Consider the following 23,099-nt stretch of genomic DNA (forward strand, 5'->3'; position numbering starts at 1 on the left):
GGTGGCCAAAGCCCATCTTCCCCTCAGCACTGCCCTGGGAGGCAGGAGACCTCAGCTGAGAGGGAGGCAGGCCCACACATACCACATCTCACTTCTAGTCTACACCTCCTAATTTGTGTGGATTTGGTTCTTTCCAGAAAAATGAGGGAATGAAATCTTGCCTTCTTGCCTCTTGGGGAAACAGCTCTAGCCGTTGCCTCCAGGACCTCTGCTCATAGTTTTTCAAGGAAAACACAAAGCAGGTTCTGGCCAAAGAACACTGACATTCCTGAAGGATGAAAGTACCATCCTACTGCCCCACAAGCACATCCCTGGGCCAGGTTACTCCTCTGGTTAGCATTGGCCACATGCTCAGGACATGCTGGCCTGGAAGCCCCTGTGAGAAGCATGGGACTTCCTGGGCACACAAGTGCCCAAGGCAGGGCTTTAGGCTCTGGATTGCTCATCTCATCATCGTGTTTTGCAACCTCTGACTTTCAGATATACCAGTACATTTTCAGAGCTAGCCCAATGGAGCTTTTCTCAGCATACTGTGAGGCTTTGAATACAAACCACAGCCAGAATGGCTCCTCACAGACACAAGTACTTTGTTAAGTCAGCACTAAGTTAAGTTTTGTCACAGGTCTTGTCATACCACTGTGTCTGAGCTGAAACCATTTGCTATTCAGTACAAGAACTGAACAATTATTCGGGTCAAGAGCAGCAAAATGCCATGGAAACTGAAGTGGGACAGTACGTGTTCACACAGGGCAAGAGTCCTTTGCTCTCTCTGTGCAGAAAGTGCCATTGGCTCTTGAATGAATACAGGCAGACAGGAGTTCATCTTCTGCTTTATCAGAAAAATAGACCCTCCAGCCATGTCAGCCTCCTGGTACCATGCTCATCCAGGAAGGCTGAAAGGCCATCAGGACAGCACAAGTAGAGGCTCTAATCTTCTTTTGACAGCCTGAGCACTCCACATAGACTTCAGGATTACTCCCTGTGTGAAGATTGAGTCACCTGTGACTCATGTAGCAAGATATTTACCTATGCCTTTTCTGGGGCAGCTGCTTTTCCTTTTGAGCCCATTTCTGTGCCACCCACAGCAGCTGACCTGCTTCAGAAAGATACTCAACTCCACTTGCCCTCTCTGAGAGGAGATAACACCCTCTGTGAGTCATGACTACAGCACAAGGTCTTTTCCAGCTGGAGAAGTTCAATGCCTTGGCTGGAGGACGGAGAAAAGCTGCCTCATACTCCCATCACTTTCTGGTTTGTACATCTGTCATCATCAGCATGAGAGCATAATAATGCCCCTGGCACCATTTCCAGCAAAGGACATCATCAATCCCTGCAGGGACTTTTTTTTTTTTGCCACTGCAGATTTACAGAATTGACTTTTAAATCATTTTTTTATTGCTAATTTCACTTTCTATCACTCTGCTCATCTACTCAGACCATCTTTTTGGCCTTCTCTGGGCATGAGATGAGCATCCTATCTGAAACCTGAAGCAGCAGCAGTCACTGTGTCCTGTCTCTGCAAAGAGCAGGCAAGACTGAGGAAGGTACTCAGCACAAGAGGCAAGGCAAGAAGGAAGCAAGAGGAGTATGAGTAACACAGCTATTCTAGCTGGAATACTTGGTGTCAGAAATACTCAGAAGCACATCTACCATTTCTTAGGTGCTGTGTAATATCAGACAGAAACAGCAGGAGCTGAGGGCATTGAGCATCTGGAAATATTTGATCTTTTGAGATTCAAAGTCAACTACATACATATATATATATATATATATATATACATCTTTGCACAATCCAAGAACCTTTCTCAGAGACCCAAAGGAGAAATGAAGGTGATCAGGGTAACTTTTAAATTTTGCCCATTGGCCTTGAAGCTTCCCTGAGACATTTTCTTGTTCTGACACCTTTTTTCTTCCTTTAAATATTAGACAGAGCTGTATTTCACCATATAAATGTCAGAAAAGCCTTACATCAGACCACTTGAAGAATAGCTCTCCCCTGATATCCAGACTGTGAATTAGAGTTTTCTTTTGGCGAGCTCACAGAGAGTCATGGTCCCTATCTGCTAAATATGTTAGGTTTCCAAATAATTTCACAAGCTGTTCCAGATAATCACACAGTAAGTAGGTGAGGCAAATAGACTTATGACTTCTGTTTTTTTCCCAGCCAAGTTTTTCATCTCAGAAGTTACAGCACAAAATCACTTGGATATTTCTGTTACTGGTGACTTCTAGACTGTGCTGGCGCAACAACAAATAACTGAAGAAGGACCTGGCAGCGCTGATATGACCACAATGCCACAGAAGCCAACATACCCACACACATATGGGACATGGCTTTTTGTGAATGGGGCATTGGAAACATTTGTGTTCTGTTTTTTCAAAGCTCACAAAGTCAGGCTGGAGTGTTTGTGGTTGTTGAGTTTCTACAAGTGCGTGGTCAGGGTGGGGAGAGGTGGGAATGAAGGCAAGAGTCCTTTCTGTATTTGAGCTGACCACAGCTGCTGGTGGTTTTGTTCAGCATCTGTCAGAGAGTGCTAACAACAGGAAAAGAGACTACAGCTTGGAAATTTTAGTTCTTAAATTCATTCACTCGTGATCAGCCCTGAGAGCACAGAGGTTACATTTATATTAGTTTAATATTTATGAGCCATGAAACAAGATGTTTCTGGTGAATAAAAGGTGAACTTCTACGTGAGCATGTAAAACTGAACTCTGTTTGACCTTGATAGTTTGAAGATAGTGTTGAACTTGAACTTAGAAGAGGAATTTGTGTAGAACCTCCTGACCAGAAAGGTGACACACACTTGCCCATGTGAATTAAATTGCTGTCTTTAACCTCTTGGTGCTACTACTGACACTGACATCACCACTTTGCTGCAAACAGTCCATCCCCTTTGTCAAGGAACTCCAGCTCCTGTCATCAAGGGGTTCATTAGTTTGAAATGAGGAGCTCTGACAGAGTTTGGACTTCTTCATAAGCCTGACCTCATGGTTCACTGTGAAGCAATCACATTACTTAAGTGCTCCCCTCTTGTCAAGTTGCCTCCCCCGCTGCACTGATGTTCCTGTTTTCAAAAGTGCCCTTCATGTAAGAAGCCAAGTAGTTTCTGTTAAATTAAACACATACTATCATCTCCCCTTTTCTTTCACATCTCCTCGGAAAATCAAAACCAGAGAACAACAAAACATGCTTTATCTGGCACATGGATCTGCCCCTCATTGCACATTGTGCCAAACCCCAGTGAGAGACACTGTGACTTTTTCTGTTGTTTGCAGGCAGAAGCAGGGGAGCACAGTTCCTCCCACCTAAAATTTCACAGCACTGGTGCAACTGAAGGCTTCAGCCACCCCGTGCAGCCCAGCAGTATTTCCAGTGTGTCTGCACTGAGTTTGCCTTCCTGAGAGGAGCCAGTGACAAAATGTAAAATATACATAAACCCAGTCTTATTAAGAACGGCTTCCTGATTGCTGCCGGGTTCTCCTGGCATCTAATCCTGAGGCTACCATCCTCTATTCCCCAGTAATACACGCTCAAGTAGGTGTGGGTCTCCACTGGCACATTGTCACCAGCTGGCAGTGACTGCCTGTGCCTCTGTGCCCAGCCAGTGCGGCAATTGCACACAGCATTTGCACTCCGAGCTTCACACCTAATAATACTTCAGCACCTCTTTAACTGCTTTATCCATTTTTGCCCATTTGCAAGCCTCAGGCTCCCGATAAGTAGATGGTAAGTGGAGCTAGTAAATTAAAAACCTACATGCTTCAGGCTTTTAGCAGTAAAAGACCCCAAAGTTCTCCTAGTTCATACCATTTGCCATTAACATCAACTCCACTGTCAGCAGGTAAATCTGGTGGTAATATTTGCCTATTAAAAAGTCCATCACTGGCATCAATTCACTGCCATTATTGTTTTCCAGTGTTAGACAGCAAGCTCAGAGGATTGCAAATACCTGAAAGTGTTCTGCCCAAGGAAGATAAATGCCCATTTTTAAATCAATGCTTGGTGACAGAGAACTAGAAAAGACTTAAAAGAAAGAAGAAATTGAATCTGTGTGTCCTGGTATAAATGAGTTGCTCTTAATGAACTTTTCTGATAACACAGAAGAGGCAGTTGTGTCCAGCCACAGTCCCAGGAGGTAAGAGCTGTATTCTCATCTCGACTCAGATATTGATCTGCTGGGTAGCCTGGGGCTTGCTGACATCTCTTACTGCTACTTCTCTCAGCTGATGGCAGGACCAGGAACCAGAATAAACCAAATGTGTTTGAACAGCAAGGACAGTCATCCAAGTGGCCCACATTTAAAACACAGATCAAACCCTTTTTTTTTCTTTCAGCTTCCTTATGGCCTATGTTCTTCTCTGGGAGATTGTTTTCAATGTAAGTCTTAACCAAGTAAGTTCATGACTGTGAACAAATTGGTGATGACATTCTCTTTCATTCTCAGTCATGTGTTTGAGAAAAATGGAGAGAACACATGCAACAGCTTTGAAACTGAAAAACTGAGGTCAGCTTGAAAGCACGATATGAAAGCATTTTGAATCTCTGTGCTTTAAATCTTATCTTTTCTGACCTGTTCCATGGGAATTACTACATATCCTACGGGAATGTTGTGAAGAGTAGCTAGAGTATCACTGGGAATGTCAATCATTTTTACAGGGGATGAAGTTGGGCCACGTTCTGTTACAATTATCATGTAAGAACAAAATGCTATTGAAATGTCAGACGTGGCAAGCCTGGCGGGGTGGGCTGATTCAAAGGCACAGGGCAGAACACTTCTGGAGCACTGAAGTTATGTTTGATGCTTTAGGACGTATAAAAAGCACAGAATAAAACCCAGATTGGATAAATAAGATCCTCTTTCTTATGAAAGTGATATTTAATATTTCTCCCTCAAGGCTTATAAACAGCTGCCACTAAGGCAAAACAGATAATACAACTTTCAGAATAATCTATGAAATCAGGAATTGGAATACAAACCTTTCCAAGTGCAGTTTTTCCTTCTGGGTACCATGACTGCTCAGTGCTGCTGAAAAAGGGGCCTGTTAGCCGTCTTCAAGATGTGTTCACAAATTGCAGAGGAAGAGTCTGCCTAGAATGGAAAGGCAGAAGGATATGTTAGGTAGGTAGAGATATGCCTGCACAAATCACTAAAGATCAGTTTATTAATATGTTCTGGTGTTATTAAACTCTCCCCAGATATTAATGGCATCCCATACTGAAACCAGGTAGATTTTTTCTTTGTTGGCAGGGATCAAATTCAGATTCTGAGCAAATTTAGAGGCTTGAAAAACCATTTGGGTCTTTGCTAAGTAATGTTTTTTCTCAGTAACTTCACAAATTCACTGGAACTTGCCAGAATTCTGCAGCTGTGGTAAATACGTGTGCATCATACTCCTCCTAAGTAGAGAACAGAACCATCACATCACACTAGTAGTCCCTTCCTGTTCTCACCTGCTCTCCACTTATCCTTCTCCTCAGCTTTCCTGTCTGCAGCATTCCTGGAATATGGGGCAAACCCCATGCACACACAGGCTGGGAGTGCGAGTGCCTCAACACTGGGTATTGGCAGGGATGTGCACAGGGAGCTCTGCATTACCCTGAACGGTGGAGAACAGTTTTGCAGGGTCTTCTGCAGCTTTTAAAGGTTTGGGTGGGATCAAGGAAGGAAGATGACAAAGATTATGTTTCAGTAGGCAACCTGCTTATGTGTGGAGAAGCACTGTAGCAGGGATGGCTGGCTGCACAGTGATGCTCATGTTACCACTTAGGCATCTGAATTCTGGCTGCAGATTTGTTCACTCTGTCACAGAGTAAGGCATAAGCGCAGAAAAGCAGAAAACAGCTAATTAACTTTCACAGTTGGCCAGGGAACCAAACGGGTATGTTTCAGAGAGAATCACAGCCTTCAGGCAGAGACCGTGGGTGAGAGGGATAAAAAGTGGTGAAGTAAGGTTTTCCATAAGAAAACTAACTTGCTAGTGTACTGTGTAAAGTTGATAATGACTATTGTCATGGCAGCATTCAGCTGAATCTTCCCAACAAGCTCTAGAGCAAGGCAGCAGAAAGAGACTGAGCCTCCATTTTCTCTCCTGGGTTTCTTCCTTGATCAGAAGCAGAGAAGGGGACTAGAGCATGACGGGAGGGAACTCAGTGAATTCTTCAACTTCCTGCAGCTTTCTGTCTACTCTACAGTAGCCCCTGAATGACTGAGCTTTGGAATATGGATGCTAAGAGAGGTTTGAGTTGATTTTTGCAAGTCCTGCATTTGTGTAGGAGCCAGAACACTTGCACATGGGAAACACCTTTCCTTACAGAGTTGTCCTTTATCACACGATCAAAACCAGCCATTACCCATTCAGCAGTCTGAGACCACACATTGAAACTTAGGTGAGCAGTGCCTGCTCAGCATGAAGAGTGGATCAATGAAGTCTGCAGAAAATCTGCTGAGGAATATTGGCTTGGGCTTCCCAGCAAGGAGAGACTAAAGATTGCTAGAGACTACAAATTACTTCATAAATATAGGTCTGTGAACAACTCATAAGCAAGAAGACAAGTCAATAATTCATCATTACTTGTAGGGAAATATCTAATCTTTTTTTTTTTTGCAAGCTAAGCAAATTAAATCCAAGAATTATGGAGAGATTAGGGGAAATATTTAAGATTAGAGTTGTACTTTACATATGAAGTTCCAGAACTTGAGCATTTTTCTTTCACTTCATTTTTATAGAAAGTTTGGCTAGATACTTTTAATTACCTGCAGCTTTGTATTTGCAGCCAGCAGAGAATCTCTGCAGCAAACTTCCAAGATATTCCTCAGAATGTGTTTCTGTAAATAAAATGAGAATTACTTATAAGTGTGAATTACCAAGACCTGAGTCCTGAGGTGGTCTTAAAAAAAAAAAAAAAAGAAAAGGAAATTTTATTACTAAAGAATTTATTAGACACAGTTTCAGCTTTCAGCTGACTTTAGTTAATATCCTTTATTATCCTTGAACCTCTAGATTTCAGTGGCCCCTGTTTATCTAAATTTCTAATTGCTACAGGAATGGAGCCTAGATCAAATGTGAGAACATGCTAACTCAGTGATATTCTTTTTTGCTGGCTTAAGCCTGACCTGGGACATTGCTATATCATAGTTTGCCTTTCCTATCTTGTGAGCTTTCTCCATGCTGAAGTTTTCTGGGGCACATTCCTTAGAAATAGAGAGATTGAGAGACAAAGAGCTCTCTGCTGGGCATATCTGAAACTGCTAGGCCAAGAAATAAAGTAACTGGGACTTCTTATGCATTGGGTTTTTTGGCAACTGCATGCTAGAAGTTGTCATGTTGTTTAAACAAAAAGACACAACTTGTCCCAGGCCTGGAAGACTGGGTTTCTGCTGAGGTCTACATATTTTGGTTGTTTAAGTAGGATCCCAAATATCTGATTTTGATAAATTAGAAAATATTAAATCTCAACTATGGGAAGCTGTGTCTCTAATATCTGGTGTTTTAAGCACCTAAAATTACATGCTAGCAGGTCCCATGCTCTTGGTAACACTCTTGCTTGTTACTCTTCTGATGTGTCTAAACTCCAAGATAAAATTATAAATTCAGCAACTGGCATTTGGAAAAGCCTAAATTTCTTAACTCATTATGCAGGGAAGATTATCTCAGAATGGCATGTAATCTCAAAACTGGATTTTTATATAGCTTGAAAATTAAAACTGTATTAGACTTGATTATATCACATTTGGCCAGCACATTGTCACAGAATCTATTTTAAACATTCAAAAGTGTCATTATCACTATTATTAGTGCTCATTACCTAGATTGATAGGAGCCCCAAGCTCCTGCCAAGGTTCTAGAGCCAGTACAAAAGGAACTTTCTGGTTAACGTTTTCCTATACAGTTCAAAACCTGCAAAACCTTTTCAAAACCATCTTTAAAAGAAGACAGACCACCTTTTTCAAATTCTGCTCAGAGGGATTTTTGCTTTGTCTGAAAAGAAGTAAGAACCATATTTTAGATTTGCAATCAGACCGAGACTGAAAACAAATGCAGCCATATAACCTGCTGCGAGACAGAAAGTATAAGAAATTATTTTCTGAACAGTGTTGCAGCAGGAAGCAATTTTCAATCAGATAAAGAGGAACCTTATCATTAAATAACAGGACTAGAGCAAAGTCTGAACCACCAGGGCTTGACTGCCTTTCTTAAATTTTATACATTTTGTCTCATCATTAGTCTTGGCAAAACACCTATATCAGTGTGGAGTTGTTATCTTTCAGGCAGCCAATAGCTACAAGACTTGGGAATGTGGGCATAGGTGTGACAAAATTAAATATGACACACTTCTGGGTGTTATAGACTGCTAGGCAAACGGACCCAGCATCAGTGAGTAAATGTTGAATGAATGCACCCCCCCTGAGCTGCAGATTTGATTGGCTGTGAAGTGACTCTCAAATAGATGGCAATGTCTTAAAGGGAAAATGTAATAACCGGCTTGGTGCTGGTAAAACACATCCACCTCCTCCGCTGCCATGACCTACAGGAGGGTGCACATCTGCCTGTCAGGTGCAGTGTTACCAGGAGCAGTCCCCTGGGGGCTTCACAACCCTCCTGTGAAGCCATCAGTCTAGCTAAGACTGGGACACGAGCTTCAGTCACACACTTCCCATGTCTGAGGAGACTGCTTAACAGTTCTGTGTGCTGAATTTAAGAGCCCTCTGCTATCGGCCTTCTCCTCAAATAATTGTCGAGGGAACATGTTCAAAACCTGCTTTTGGATAACTGAAATCTTGGAGGGGGATGTCTTTTACATTCATATTGTCCTCTTTTTTGGTTTGTTTTTAAAATTTCTTCGCATCTTGTTGTTGTTCTTTCAACATCAAAGGCACTAGAACTAGAAACAATTGCCAGGAGTGTCTTTTAGTGTTTTCGTGTTCTCTGTTTGCCATTAGCTTTTGAGGACCTTCCTTTCCCTTGGCTGTCCTCCACAACATCTCATACATTTCAAGTGGGAGTGCCTAAAGAATGGGCAGTTTTCAAGCCTAACTGATGGCTGAATGTGAGGCAACATGGCAAATATTAATTGGGACTCTATTCTTGATGCTACAAGACAGCAGGGAATAAAGAACAAAGTCATAATGAGCAAATTTCCTGGAAGAAAAAGATGCTGCCACTGACAACAGCAAGTCACCTACTGTGTTAACAAGCTGGACCTTCATTAGTTTTTTAGGGTTTAGCATGAATTTCCTCCACATATAAAAAATATTTTCAGTCATGTAAGGAAGAAGAGGCCAACTTCATCCACTTTTTTTCAGGGCAACACAGATGCCCACCTAATGTGGATAGAGCCCAGCTCACTAAACAACCACAGAGCAGAGACTGGGCAGTATGACTGGGCACAGTCACTGCAATCCCTTTATCAGGGTCCTGAAATGCTCAGCTTCCTCTTTCAAGTAATGATGAAATTTAAACAATGTGAGATGAAACATCTGTGAGCATGGAAAGGTTTAGCTGGGGACATGAACTACTTCTGTCAGAGCAAGATGCACAACCTGAGTTATGCAGAAATATGGCAAGGAAGGCACGAGGCTCCTGGAGCAGCAGGGTCATAGTGGTTACACAGAAAAATCCCAACAGTGTACAAATTAAATGGTGAGGGGTTCTTTCCCTTTTTTTTTTTTTTTTTAATTAACCACCTTGTTTCCAACTACACCATCTGTGGTATCATGTTTGTTCTTCATAAGATACTCTTAAAAGAAGGATAATTATGAATTTAGTAACAAGATAGTACTTTTAATATTTCCTGTAATATGTTTCTAAAGTCTTATCCATATGTTTTCAGAAGACCGTATCATAGACAATCAGTGGGAAGCCAGGAACATGGTAATAAATGCCTGTGGTAGAAAAGCTAAGAAAGAAAATAATGGTGTTCTCTCCCAGACCTATTTCCTGCACTCTCTCTAAGATAATAGGTGGTAACATGTTTTCATGTCCAAGCATCTGGTCACTGGAGCAAAAAAGGCAGTCTCCACCATGAGGAAAATGGGCAAAATAGAGGCATATGAGCATGAAACAACATCAAAGAAGAGAATAAACAATTTTCCTTCTTAAAATCATCGTTTTAGGGTAGCAGCAGCTTCAAATGAGAAATAGGTTGTGTGAGCTGCCTGACACACTACATTACATTACATTACATTACTCTGAGCACAACATGATGACCCACTCTAAAAGCTGCAGAGTTGAGTTTGAGAGCTGGTACCACAATGACAGGAAAGCAATCTGCCCTAAATCTGGTAAGAGTTTTTGACAATTATCAATTCAGAAATACTCCAAGCACAACAAGTACAGCATCCAAATCACAGCTTGTAAACTGCCATTATTTATTAAAGTGAGGGCATTTTGAGACCTGGGAGGTATAAAACTGAGCCTGTGGGAAAAAGAAACTACCAAGAAATGAAAGAGTCAGAGAGCACTGCTGTAAAAGGTAAACTGTTTCAAAAAAGTTAAAGATGGAAAAGTCCTGCTAGGTCATGTGAGTCAGTGCCCTTACAAGTGCATGAGAGAGAGACAACAACAAAAGTGCTCTGGGCTTGAACGTCACACACTGGCTGAGGTTGCAGTGACAAATTACAGAAAAAATGGCCAGCCACCTCCAGGGAGGGTCTCTGCTGTGACCTCAGGGGAACCAGAAACACAGGGCTTGCTTAATCTTGGCACCTGCCTATTACGTCTCTGTTGGGAAAAGAGAAGTATCTTGGAAAGACAGTCACAAATATCCCCCTAAAGCTATTCGTTTTCCATTGCTGATAAATAAAAGACAGTGAAAAAGTCCAGGTATGAGAGGACACCAGGTCAGTGAGGGAGAAATGGGAGAGAATTTGGTAATGGATTGGATCCTTCTGGCCCAGCTATGTTTCCAATTATTTGTTGGAATAGGTCTGTGACAGCAGTGCAAGCTGCTTTGCTCAGAGGAAACAGAACCCAGAAATGAGAAACAGCAAATAGAAAAGAAATTGGAGAAAAAGGAGAAAAGAGAAATGACAAGGACAGGATGAAACCTAGCTGAATTTATGCTAACCCAAGCAGTACTGGGGAATAAGAATGGCTTTCAAAAATGTCCTGTAGGGGAAAGGAAAGCCAGCCAGAAAGTAGTTTCATTAATAAGTGAGAGGAAGATGAAAAAAACAGTATTTCTTCCAAGGCCAAATCACCCCCTATTTTTTCCCAAATAAAATTAAAAAAAGGGGTGTAACAATTGGCAAATAATGAAAATCCTATCCAAATAGCCATTATTGTAGTACAGGTTACAGGAAGAGCTGGAAAATTTGAATATCCACCATACAGATCAGCTGGTCTGGTTGCACTCATCCTCAGGTGATGAGGGAATTAGCCAGTTAATTTACTGAACCATTGGCAATTATTTTTGAAAGTCATAGAGAACTATGGAGGTCCCAAAGGCTGGAAATAAAGCAAATATAGTATTGATTTACACAGAAGGAAGAATGATCTTGGCAATTACTGCCCAGCACTTTTATCTTCAATCTCCAGTAAAATAATCGACCCAGCAGTACAAAAAGAGCTATTAGAAAACTTCAAGAGGGCATTGGAAACATGAGCAACAAGTGACGTGGGATAAAGAAAGAATCCATTCTAGAGGGAGTTATTGATGTTTTATACATAGAAGACTAGAATCAAAAGGTAAGGGATAAAGGTAATTAAATCAGAACAGAAGCCTCCCTTCAACAACACTTAAGCGCATGCTTAAATCTTTCCAAGTCAGGTTTGAGCAACCACTGCATGAAAGGACAGGCTTGTTTGCATTCACGAAGTTCACCAACAAGCATAAACAATTTGCTTAATAAAGACCTACAGGAAGAGCAACAGCAGAAGGGAGAGTGATAAGGAGCCCTGCACAAAACCGCAGCAGAGAGACTGATGAGGTAGCAGGAGCAAGATGTTCACAGGGTTCCTTTCAGTTTTGACTCTGAGTCATACCTTCATTAGAAATGCAAAAGATGTTGCAAAGTGCACACTCAGGAACAGAAGAGAAAGGGCAGAAATACAGCAATACATATGTATCTAGAGAATTAAAGTGAGAAGTAACAAAAGGAAATTCAATGTAAAACAAAACCTGCACTAACCCCTACTAACACAATCCAAAGCAAAGTGTTTCAAGAAAGAGAAACCCCAAATAAACAATGTCAGGCACTCAGGAAGAACAAAACTGGACAGCAAATTGTTCACTGCTTGTAAATTATGGATAAAGCCAGTAGATCATAGTGAAGAGGGGTGATGGACTTTCTCACTTGCTCCATGCTGAAGCAGGGGAACTCACACTGAGAACCCTCATTAAGTACCAGACAACCCAATTAAAAATACTGGAGAGGGTCCAAAGAAAGAAAGGCAAAAATGATTAAGGTATCAAGGTATGGCATTTGAGGAGAGACTATGGCATTAAAGTTTCATTTTACAGCTTTGCTGTGTTATAAGACTTCAATCATGCCATCCACTCCATGTCCTCCATGGAGAAAATTGCAGAATGGTGTCTGGGAGCTGGTCACATGCAATCACTTTTCCTGATGCCTGTAGCTCCATTTCTGGCATGGAGACAAAAATTATGAGTTTACTACAGCCCAAATACCTCCACACAAAATGGAAAGGGCAAGAGTAAGGTTTTGTTGCGCTCCTTGCCAAAGCAAAGATCAGACTTCACAGCTTAGAGAAAAGAGGAGTGACGCAGATAGAAGCCATGCATTCCTGCTTCTAAACCTGAATGACCCCAACATTTTATATACATAAGACAAAGCTACCTTTGAGATTGCCCTATGGATGATATAATCTCCACAGCCTTACTTGAGATAGATGTTAACTGCACGTCAGACATATCCCTGGTATCAGGGTTCAGGGTTGGGGTCCCTCAAGAATACTAAGTTCAGCTTCTGCAATTATTTTCTCACTTTACTTTTTCTTACTGATGGTAATAGAATTTTTCCCTTTAAATGATTTCCTTTATTTCTTGCCATCTCTCACTCAGGTCATTACAATTATTTATCATTGTTCCTTGCTATTTTTAATGCTTAGCATCTGTGTGAAGAGTGCATACTCAAGGCTTGAAAAAGAACGACATAGTAATTTTGCCAGTTTATTGAAGAAAATTATAGGTAGACAATGATGAGAAAATAGTGTCAGGTTAATATTGGGGTCCCTCCCCCTGCCACGTATCCCTGGGAGAGGGGCCCTGGGCGGGAGACACGGGGTTTCCCTGCCCCTGGTCAGCCTCATTCCCCATTGGTTGTTTTGTGTTCCCCGGGGTGGCCAAGGACCCTCGGGTCCCGTGATTGAGCAGTTCCTCGGCAGATCCCGACCATGTGGCTGGAGAAATAAACATCTCTGAAACAGCTATCAAGAATCAGTCCATAGATATTTCTTTTCCACGGGCCTCGTTGTCTGATACACGTGTTACAGTATCCCCACTGTAACAGAATAACACAGAAATGAGGGAACACATATGGCTGGAAAAATCTGACATATTAAATACTGATATAACTGCTTGGCAGAAGGTCATGTAGGTGCTCAGCTATCATTTCTAAACCCCTGATTTAAATCAGACACAGGCCAGAGTTGACAAAAAACTTAATAACCATTAATGACCTTGTGCTGTCAGCTCAGGTCTGATTATTAGCAGGTAACTGCCCGACAGAGGTGTGGGCTCACATACACATGCACAGAGCAGCAGGCTGTCTGATTACCTACAGCTAAACAGGTCAAGACAGGTATAAAATATCCTTCTGATGGCTAAACATCAGCTCAGAATTCAGGACTGAGAGCTGTGCCTGAATGATGTCGAGAAAGAGCACTCTAGCTGCATTCACTCTCTGGCATTTCCCTTTGGAAGAGGATTTACCAGGGATGCTACAAAAGACACATAAGCACCTCTTTTGCTTGCCTGCTGCTGCATGGCTGTATCCTGACATAGAGGTGAAAAAGCAGCTGTGCTTCTTCAGGGTCCCCTGTCCTTATCACAACTACCAGCCCCACTTCAGTCTTCCAGTAGTAATAGCAATCCCCCAGCTTTTCTAGATATAATTAAAACCACCATAGCCATGGCCAGTTATGGCTGCTGTAGGATTTTGTTTCCGAGATCCTATTTTCATTTTCACAGAAGTATCTGTATCTTGAGCCAAAACTTCCTAAGACTGCTCTATGCCTGAGGGAAAATTTTGTTTTGTCTTTTTGAAGGCTTGATCAAATGCTGTACAGCCAGGGCTTTAGAACAAGGAGACAAAAGGAAAAGGATGTGGCTTTTTTAATAGCAAAAATAGTTGCGACTTTATTTGAGCTTTCTTTATGGTTTCAGCCACAGAGAGATCAACTGCAAAAATGTTTGACAGGATGGTAGCTTTTACAGAAGATATTATGAGGTCTTGAAAGTCATATTTAGTGACGCAGGGAATTTTGTGCACATGCTCTCCTCTCTCAGCTCCAGCACCTCTAATAATACCACTTCCAAACAGCATTCCCTGAGAGGGCTGCTTGCTGTTCTCAGTCTTTCTGACTTTGCCTTTTTTAAATTTTGAAATGCTTCACTTTAGATTCAGAAAGCTTTTGTGAGTTAAAACAATGCTCATATAACGTCTCTGCATTCAAAACAAAGCAAAGAGAATGGGAAGAAATAAAAAAAAAGCCATCTCACAAAATATATTCAAATCCTTATTACCAAATTAAGGTAATATTATCCCTGTGGGTTACTTATTTACTTTTGACACTTTTTTGGCTTAATCTCTGTGTAGATGAAACACTAGCTTGTGACCAGTTATAGTTCTGGCCTCTTAGGGAAAAAAATAATCAGGCAATGGTTAATAAAAGCAAGCAATAAGTTATTTTCCATCAACTCAGCTGCAGAATTTCTTCAACCAAAATACCTGACACAACAGCCATCACATTTCTGAGGACTCTCCAAAGATTTACAGCAATTTATTCTCAAAAAAATTAAAATGAAATCTGATTTTAGGAGCAAAGAGATGGGGGAATTATTGCCTGGAGGATTAAAAGAAAAAAACCTCGCTGAAAATCTGGGTAATAAAGTCACAGTCTTTCAGCTTTGGCCATTCACCAGTGGCGTTTTTCAAATACATTAATATTTCTACTGGTCTGTGAGGTATTACTGACTCTGCCACAGTCTGTCATTCCTAAGGAAGCAGTCTCAGGTGCCAGTGACAGGCTTCAGCAGCTACACAAAGAAGACTTCCAACTCACCAAGGTGAATTAGCAGCCTAGCAGCACTGTGTTTAATATCCCCCTCGGAAAGGTACAATTCTGTTAGCAATATAGCACTCAGGAACACCTTCAGAGTCCCAGTCTGGAAATCCCTAGGCCATCCTATTTCTTCATGCCTTTCTGAGCTGGCTGCTCCCTTCCCTCAGATGTCCTGAGGCAAGAATGCCTGCTCCCCAAAATAGCTCAGAGCTGACATCTTTACCTGTGATGCTTGCTCAGCCCCATGGTCTCTGATGCACAAATGAACCAGCAGTGCTGAAATGAAAGATAAGAATTTTTTAATTGCAGTCGATGAACTACTATGGTTTTGAATCCTTTTTACATCTTCAGCAATTTTTTATTAGCATTGCTTTGAGGAACATTTAAAAAAAAAAAAGTAGTTCATGGATTCTTTTGGGCTTCACTCTGATTTTAGGGTTGAGCTAAATGTTAAATCACAAAGGACTAAAAATATTTCCTACTAGATTCTCTTTAAATTTAGAATGGTGAATAACAGTTCAGTTTCATTCCCCTTTATTTGGCACTGGTCAGGCTACATGGCAATTATTCTATCCAGTTTTGTGTTCCCAGATACAGGGATGTTGACCAACAGAGTGAACTAAGCAGGGGACCACCACAATGTTTCTTGCTATGTGAGATAAGGCTGAGGAAACAAGGCTCGTTCACCCCAAAGGAAAAAGCAACCTACCAGCAGCCTGCCAAAGAGGTCATTGAGAAGATGGAAGCAGGCTCTTCACTGAGATGTGTGATCATAGAACAGGACAGTGGCCAAAAAAGGAATAAGGGCATCTCCAGACAGGATATAAGGAGAAACCTTTCCGCTACAGAGACAGGCAGACTTTGATGCAGATTATCCAAAAAGGTTGTGCAGGCTCCATCCTTGAAGGTTTCCAGTGCCTGACTGGATAAGGCCCAGAGAAGCCAGGTCTGACTTCAGCAGGCTCTGCTCGGAGGTAAGCTCTCCCTAAAGCCCTTCCCTCCAGACTGTGTGATTCTGCAGCTCCCCCAGACACTGTACACTACTAATTGATCAACATTGTGGCCACAGCCTGTGGTGACTATATACAGTGATTGTCTTGGTGGAGCTCAAGGACTTGGGGGAGGCATTGAAGGCCTCCTCTTTAGCTGCACACCTGCAGGTTTCAAGAAACACTGCCTTCAAGCTCTAGAACCTTCCTATAGCCCACAGAGTTAATTCCCTAGTGCACTAACACTGCATTCAAGGCCATCCTTCAGATATCTTGGATGAGTCTGAATTACTTTGATTCTCACCTTCTGTTTTGTAAAGCAGAAACATCCACAGAAAGAAACAGGAAACTTGCAAAAAATTAAGTTTTTAATCCAGTGCCTCACTACAGAAGGCTGCTTTGTCCTGATTTCCATTTGCACAGCTCCTGGAGGCACAGTGTGCCACAGGGATATGCAGCTGGGGCATTAGCTGGGGCTCATAAATACGGCTGTTTCCCTAAGTATTCGTTGATGTGCTTTATTGCTCTGTTTGGAATCACTGGCCATTTAAAAATACTGTTATCAGCTGCTTATGCAGTTGCAGTGATCCAGTTCTGCAAAAGGGGCTTCTCCAGCCATAACAACTCTGTATTGAAATGTCTAATCATTTGCAGAAAACCATTTTTGTGGTTACGAAGCAGACACATGCAGCCCCACACCTGTCAGAAACAACATGCTGAGAAGCCAGAGATTTCCCCTCAGTTGACTTGTTCCTCTTGCGCCTACTTTCTGAGAGTAAGGGGACACACCAGAGACTTCTCTGTCTAAATTGGGAAAGTTATTTTCAGCATGACTACTCTCTGCCGTACTAGGCAGTGGAGGTGGAGGTGTTCAGGGCTTAGGGACTGAGCTCTTCCATATTCCCACTGCTGGATGGGACTCAAATGTTTTATCATCCTGGCCTCCTTTCCCATCCAAGTTTCTCCACATAGCAACACACAGCCCTCTGCTAGAAAATGAATGTAAGTCCCAGAGCTGTGGAGACAGTTCTGAGGACTTCAAAAATTGCCCCAGATTGTAAGCAGACCCATGCATATACCAGCATGTTTTAAACGGGTGCTCTCCCCATCCAAGCTCATGCTCCTAATTTATCTGTGCATGCAGTCACAGGCTGCCTGCCCAGACAGCCCAGGACAGCGAGCTGGGAAGTACACCATACTCCTCCAACCAAACCCATCCACAAGAAATGGGGCAAGAGCAAGGGAGGCTCCAGTGCCAGCTCTGGCACAAATTCATGGCATTTTCTGTGGTAGCTGTCTCCCTGCCAGAACCTGGTAGAGTGCTTGGTTTGGACTGCCTTACTGCAAAGTTTCAGAGCAAAAGGAACCATGACATTGTTTAATGGAACCTCTCATATCAAAATTACACCTTTTGTACAAAATACAGAGTAGACCTGGATTTGATTAAAGACACCTGCTAGACAGGCATTTGTGGCACAGAAACCTCTGCCTGGAGCACAGACTTTGGCATCAGGAGCTGCACTGCTGTTTCCCTGGGACAGAAAACCATCTGCAGTATCTGAAGGAGGAGGGAATAATAGCAGCCTTTTCTTTCCCTCTGCTGGCAGAAAGGAGAAGAGCACTGTAGCTTTGTGCTCATCCCAAGCCTGCAGAGCTGGGTGTCTCACACTACCTTCAGTAAAGGACATGTAACTAAAAACAGCCGTATGGATTTTTCTCTTCCTTTTGTTTCTTTCCCTTTCTTAAATCTTACCTTCTTTATCAGACTCTTTTTGCGCAATTTTTTTAGATTAGAACAAGTGTTTACAGCCTGGTAATATACTCTTGACAAAAGTATTTTATAATGAATAGATTTGACAGCCCTCTAACTATTGACTCTCACACTAAAAAAATTGATTGAGATTTCCAGCAGAATAATTATAGACATGTAAAATCAGTGATTAATGAGCTTTTTAAGGAGAGCTAAAACCATTGAATCATAACATGCAACTTTCATATCAAGGGCAACAATCACAGCGTCAGGAATTTGTAGTCTTGTGTAAAAACAAAAGCCCAAAATCTGTAGTCTTTTTACAATCCATGCAAGCCAGAAATTTCTCTGAAGTGGCATGGGATGTATGTCAAGGGAAATTTATCCTGCACAGTTTCACATTAGTTTTTATCCTGATATCAACTCTGCATTGTGAGGCTTCCAGTTGATCTGCTGGCCCCCATAAAAATCAGCCTGCTCACATGAAATAATTATTCACCTCTGCATACTTCCTCTCCCAACCTCCAAAAACATTCTTGTAAAGCTTAAAAAGGGCACTTTGGTTGGCTGGGCATTTTGTTGTTAGCAGGCTGGGCCCTTAAGCCTGTTGATGACAAAGGACAGAGGACAGGGAAACAGGGAGCCTGCCCCCACACACCAAAACCCATTGTGTGCTTCTGCCAGTTCTCATTTGCTGTGGACAGGAAGACAAAATATGGAAACAGTGCAGGAAAGGTCACTCTCAAGTTACTTCAAAACCAGCTGAAGCTCTGATCTGCCAGATGTCTTACAAGAAAGTTGAGGTTTTTCATGAAATTCTGTATCAATTTCCACACCAAAGAGGTTCAGATAAGCTTACACCTCTGTCTGAACCTCCAAACCTTTTGAAGTTTGCCATCACTGCCATTTTTCTCCCATACTGCTATTTTCCCTCACTCTGACTGAGCTCTTACAGAACTACCCAGCCCTGATAACCGTGGAGAAAATGATAGGAAAGGGGACTTTAAAATAGAAGCAAAAGTAGTGTTTTCAGAAATTACAGGCTGGCACATAGAGAATTATGGCCAGTGATCCAGGGAAATCCTAACACAGGATATCTGGTAAGTATGACTTTGAGCAAACATCAGTAAACCTAACACAGACATTTGCTTGTGTTGTTTTATACCTCTGCTCACACTGGCCTGTCGTGCTCAACCATTTAATCTGAGAAGACAGAACAAAGTGCAGAAAGCTGTGGGCCTGGAGGTCAGGAGGTGGCTTTCAATTTCTGGCCCTGATGCCCCCTGCCCTGAGCAGACCACCTCACCTCTTGCTGTCCTGACTGTATACAGAGGAGTAAGAGGATCTCTCTCCTTCCTAGGTCGTGGTGAGGCTTCACTCATCTTGCACTGAAGATGATCTTTGTGTGAACAGTTAGCATGCTTGACTAACATGAAGGTGGGCTAAATTTTGGTGCTCTTATTCATGTAGAAACATGTGAAGTCTCATTGTACCCCCTGAAAAGCTGGGATCCTTAAATAAGTAGGATCAATCCCTTCTTCTTTGGGACTGTAGATGGCAGAGAAAACTGACTGGGCATGGGTGAAATTTTGAATATTGAAAATAAATTAGGAAATTGAACTATTGCCTGCAAACCAGGGGCATAATTCCCTACAGTGCCTTTTCCTGGGGCCAGGAGCACAATAGCTATTTGTTATCAGCAGAGGTGTAGTGTTGCCACAGTAATTGAAACAGACTGCTCCCTCTGGCATACACCAAGCAGCAGTGGTTTACTGTGAGGGAGGGCTAGACAAGTAGGGGAACAGAGGAAAAAACATGTAAAATATGGATAAAATTGCCCATTCATAGCTAGAAAGCCTCATTGTGTTCAGCATGACACCAAGCCCAGCAATGCCACAGGTGGCAGCTCAGCAATGTTTACCTGCAAGTGAGCTGCAGCTTTCCTTCCAGGAGAGTAGTTCTTGCCTTTCACTCACAGAGCTCTCCCTCACGCTGACAAGTGGGCAATCACTGCTTGATCACTGGAATATTTTATGCAATAGGAATCTCCTGCAGGGATTTGGCAATGCAGTCCTGGTGTCTCACTTGGCTTCTCCAGATGTTCCTTGCCCAGCCGTATCTTTGAGCATTGCAAAGTGTTAGCTGTGGATCATGATCAAAACATCTATGGCTGGAAGAAAAGAGACAGATTTGCTTTACTTCTCTATGGTTAGGACAAGGATGGACAGTATTTTGTTGGTAGTAGGGTATTGTTCTGTTTTATGCTCTTTTTATGTACTCCCCAGACTTATTCTCTGTAATTTCCCACTTTGTATAAAAAGAGCTGTGGGTTTCCTTTGGCTCTCTACAAATACCTACATTAAAACTCTGGATACACAAAAGATGTGGACAGGGCACCAAAATAAGCACTCTTGGCCCTTTCGTTTGTTGTTAGCAATTGGGAGCATTGTTACTGCTCAGAATCACAAAGGCATTCAAAATGTGCTGGATGCTGGCGGGCGAGACTCAAGAGCACAGCTCGAGCCCTGGGTGAGCATGGTCTGGGACACTGCAACAGCCAGTGAAGAGACTCAGGTCTGGGCTTTGATGAATGGTGTCTCTGGGTCCTACTCACTGAAGCCTAGAGTCAGATTTAGACCTCATGTCTCAAATTGTCCCTCTTAAAATAATATTCCTAGTGATGTTTGGACCAAAGAAACAGCAGTGAATAGCTACAGTTCTGCAATCCTTTTTCTTAATGCCCACAATATTTCATGAGATCTCAGAAGGGAACTTGGATGCTAAATTCCCGTTTCCTTTACAAAGGCTCTTGCAGGAACTCATTGGTGGAGTGATGATGAAAGCCAGCAGTTCATTTTGCCATTTGGACTTCCAGAGTGGCAGTAACAAATATCTGGGCTTCTGTTTCATGGTGTTTCCAAGTGAACAGCACTTCTTTTGCAGCCACTAAGCTGGGGATTTGCTGCTTCATGCTGTTCTGGAAGCTCACCATGAGACTGAGAACCACTCTATATGTTTTCCTCCCCTCACATCTTTACTAGCAATATAAGTTTTACAGGACAGATTCTGGAATAGAAACTTTCTTGCCAGCATTCCACCCGTTAGTCATGAGCAAGTCCACTTCTTCCATAACAGAATCATGGGATCTGTGATGTTAAGATGAACAGGAAGCAGCAAAAGCTGTTTTAATTACCAAAGATAGGACATGTTTGGAGGACAGATCTAAAATCTACTGATCTCAGTGGAAGCCTTTTTCCACTGAACTAAGCAGGCTTTTGATCAGATCCCCAGTTAAGGAAAATGGTGTTGCTGCTGCTTAGCTGTTTTTCACTGTAGGTTGGTCAACCTTGGCCTTTCTTGCTCATCTCAGAGCAGGCCCTCTGACTGGCCTGGAGAAAAGCCCTGTCTCCTTGTCTTGACAGGTCATTCTGCCTTTTACTTCACCTCTCCATTTTCCCTGCTGCTCTTCCTGGTTGCTCTATGCTCTTTTTGCTGACTCCCAGGAGAAGAGACAAAGTTTTACAGAGGAGCAGTGAAGCTGAATGGCTGCTACTGAGAAAGCAATCCCTGGGTCTTCACAGCCCTGCAGAGCCACTGAAAAGTACAATAAAGATGAGAGTGGTGAGGAATGTGTAAGAATGGAAATTGCTTTAAAGGGCCCACGAGATTGATATTGCTCATGAACCATGAGACACCACCTCTCTGAGTGGTAGGGACAGTTTCTCCTCTCTCTAAGAGATTCTTATCCTCCTCAGGACATCTGCAGGAGACCATTTCTGTAAATTGTGATTTGAAAGCCTCTCACCTGATGTGACTCCCAGGGGTAAAATCAGCATCACTTTAGTGCAATCCCAGCATGAAAAAGTTAATAAGGTATATGTCACTGAGAAACCAATTGTACCTGCAGGGTAAGAAAAGGTCACGCATGAGTGCATGAAAACTGGACATGCTGCATAAACTGTTGATTGAAATCTCCTTTTCACTCATATATGAACACATTGAGTGCAAACAGGATCAGGACACAAAGAGAAATAAGACTGACAATATTTCACATTGATGAACTTTGGCTGGATTTTCTTTCATTTTCTTTTTCCCACGGTACACTGGCTACTTAGATGTTAGGTGAGCTGGACATACTTTCTCCTTCCTCTGGTAATTAAAACACTCAGACCAATCTCATGTACAGAAGAAAGAAAATAATGGGGGCAACTGGCTTCTTTAATGATGGGAAATTCTGGAAGAATTTGATGGCCCCTCTGAATTTCAAAACAGTTACTCGGTGCCAGCAGTTGGATCAGTCTGTGGTGTAAATGATCATGAGCACAGTGACAGAGCCGTTGATTTCATTAGGGCAGCTCCTATAACACTGTGTCATGTGCTTTATGGTCTTAAAAATAACAATTGCATAAGCACAGCCTGCAGTGCCAGCAGTTATATTATCTCCAGGACAAAGAGAGATGCATACGGACTTAATGAAGAGAAAGTGAAGCGTTTGTTAAGACTGTAAATGAAATAGGAAATTGTGTCATCTAGAGGAGCATATTGGGTGCCATTGCTTTGTTATCTGATTTCCTGTAGCACTGGTAGAGACAGCGTGTTTTAATTAAGGTTTTAGAAGGACTTCGTTGAGAAAAGATTTATGGAACCAGATTCTGTTCATGTGGTTCTATCAAAACCAAAGGGTTGTATGGAATTGCCTAAAATTTGCCAGAATTTCCTTTTAAAAGCAAGCTGGGGAAAAGCTATGATGAAGGTATGCAGACATAGCCTTTCCATATAGTCATATGACACTTCCGTCATTCTGTCATCCTGTTTTGAAATAATTTTTTGTCTTAACTTTTTAACGGATTTCATGTTGTATAATATAGAAGATTGCACATAGTCAGAATCATATTCATAGCACTCCAATTTGCCCTTTGTATATTTTGCACATTATACAGTGCAATGTAATGCAAAATGAGAAGTCAAATCCGTAAGGAAACAGATCTAACAGCTTTAAAAGCACTTGTTTCTGTGGATAATTGAAACATCTTTAAACACAGATCTTATTCACAGGAGTGATGCTCTCCAGCAAGTCAGATGTTCATCTTCCTTCATAGCTTAGATTCAAATCA

The 23,099-nt window shown here is 42.1% G+C and overlaps 1 long non-coding RNA gene across 1 annotated transcript; it reads right to left on the bottom strand.

The window, feature by feature from the left end:
• Positions 1-4,987: 4,987 nt before the first annotated feature.
• On the bottom strand, positions 4,988-21,955 carry LOC116448517. Its single transcript, XR_004241984.1, has 5 exons — positions 21,791-21,955; positions 19,907-20,155; positions 15,470-15,522; positions 6,756-6,827; positions 4,988-5,090 (listed from the first exon to the last, which is right to left on the bottom strand). It is a non-coding gene; the product is annotated as an uncharacterized LOC116448517 (long non-coding RNA).
• Positions 21,956-23,099: the final 1,144 nt, after the last annotated feature.

The sequence above is a fragment of the Corvus moneduloides genome, chromosome 1 (genome assembly GCF_009650955.1).
Source record: "Corvus moneduloides isolate bCorMon1 chromosome 1, bCorMon1.pri, whole genome shotgun sequence".
NCBI lineage: Eukaryota > Metazoa > Chordata > Aves > Passeriformes > Corvidae > Corvus > Corvus moneduloides.